The following is a 2,341-nucleotide window of genomic DNA, read 5'->3' as shown; positions in this document are numbered from 1 at the left end:
AGCTACATAATGAGTTATTTGAACATTGCATAAAATTTATTTAGGATTTAATCAACATTTTACACATTCTCAAAAGCATGACAAATACACTGTTTGTCACAGCAAACATTCACGTCTATTCGGCTAAGAAAGATTCACAGATATAAAAAATATATATATATAAATCTTTAATATCGTAGAAAAATATTGCACATTGTTTTCAAGCACCGCATCTATCAATTTGATCACGTGATAGCAACATTTGAATAATTTAATAGCATTAAAAAATGCCGTATTACAGTGTGTGTAATCATGTGTATGATCCCATCTCAAAAATGATCCATACAAAATTTTATATAAGCAACTTGATATAAGGGTCCATATAAATGCCTCACTAGAATATATTAAAATGTGTTTGCTCCAATTTGCAAATTGCACTCAGGTAAAAGTGAAGTATTGAAAGATTTGACTACCTAATCTGTCCAATTACTGTCAACTCCTGAACCACGTATCTTCCACTTTCACTACCAGCTATTAATATACAGTAACTCCCCCATCTTTTCCTCATTTTCTGCCTGACATTTTCCTGGCAGTGGGTCCACTCAAATTCCTGCATCCCCATCGCCAGCCGTGAGGCGCTGGACAATCAGGATTCTCAGTCTTCCCACCCCCAACACACACACACACACACCCACACACAACCCCATCCCAGTCTGCAACTCCATCAGATTCAACATTCCTTTCAGTTGTGCTTCGCTTCTCTGAGTAACCAGGAGAATAACAATTTGGTGATCTGTGATGTTGGTCAGTATATAAAGAGTGATCAGATTTATTCATTATTAAAGCTTTCCAAAGAGGACAGAATGTTCCAAATACCTATTTATAGCTAGGAAACACAACGTATATTTGATCATCAATACATATATCAATAAATGTATGATTTCATTTAAATGATTATACTTCTTTATCTAAGAAATGTCCAAATATAAATGTATAAAAGCTATTTTGATTGTCCTAGAAATAGGTATTCAAATCCTTCAGCAAGGTTATACATAACCACATTTATTGAGATAAAACAGGTGTGTTTGGACAGGTAAAAATGAAAATGTTTGATGCAATAGTATTCCAAGAACAGGACTAGGAAACACAGATAAAGATGAAATATTTTCTTACTATTTTATACGATTTTATTTTTCTTGTATTGCAACGTTGCCTCCGATTACTTACATATAGAAATGTATGTAAACTTCTAGTTGAAGAAGACTTCAAAACAATAATTTCTTTTTACCTTGTGGTTTAGGTTACTCAATATAAATTGTAGTTGAAGTTAATTTATGTAAATAATGTTTCATTAGAGTAAAAGACACTGAAAATGCACAGAATTAACTAAGGTAAATAAGATTACTAGTTTAAACATTCTCATCTCTCCTCCGTCAATAACCTGTAAATACTCTACAATCTCTGACTCCCTGTTGGCAAACAATACTCTGTGTGTATGTGTGTGCGTGTGTGTTTGTGTGGTTGTGTAGACTCCACACTGTCTGCTTATCTTGGCCCATTCCCCTCCAGAGGAGAGAAAGAGATGGAGAGATCACACTGATGAGAACCTGGGTGTCGTTTTTTTTATCATAGCTGGACAGCTCACCAAGCTTCAGGAGCCAGTTTGACGCCTCCTTACAAACACACACACACACACACACACACACACACACACACACACACACACACACACACACACATACACACACACACACACACAGAGCATGGATTGCCTTGTGTTTGCAGTCCTAATTGGAGGGGAGGGTTCCAGTTGACGGACAAGCCCTCAGAGATTCCCAACTGCTAAGAACGGCTGGCAGCCTGAGGCTGGGAAAGTGCTGGACTGTAGGCTGGGAACGTTGCGAACATGGCACGAACACGGTGGGAACATAATGGAAACATCCAACTGTCACAACTCCTGACAGACAGCAGCCACCGGGCTGAAAGAGATAATAAAGAGTTGAGAGAAACTGGCAATGTCGGAATCAGTGCAGATGTGTATATGTGAGAGTAAAGGGGCAGGGGTGGGGTTTTTATGTACGTGGGATGGGTGTGTTTGCTTCTGTGTGTTCTCACACGTGTAAACAGGCACTATGTAGTTGTGAGAGGGGGTATATTTTGGAGATTAATCGAGGGTCTTTGAGTGAGAGTGCCAGAGTGTCACTCAAAACAACGTGGGGTTTGGACTGGGCACAAATAAGGAATGCTCAACTCACATGGGGGCTCGTCCTCAGCTCGCATGCTTTTCAAACTGGATGGAGGGTTAATTATATCACATAATTAAAGCATGATGGTGTGCCTGTGTGTGTGTGTGTGTGTGTGT

The sequence above is a fragment of the Ictalurus punctatus genome, chromosome 9 (assembly GCF_001660625.3).
Source record: "Ictalurus punctatus breed USDA103 chromosome 9, Coco_2.0, whole genome shotgun sequence".
In the NCBI taxonomy this organism is placed as follows: Eukaryota; Metazoa; Chordata; class Actinopteri; order Siluriformes; family Ictaluridae; genus Ictalurus; species Ictalurus punctatus.
This window is presented reverse-complemented; position numbering follows the sequence as displayed.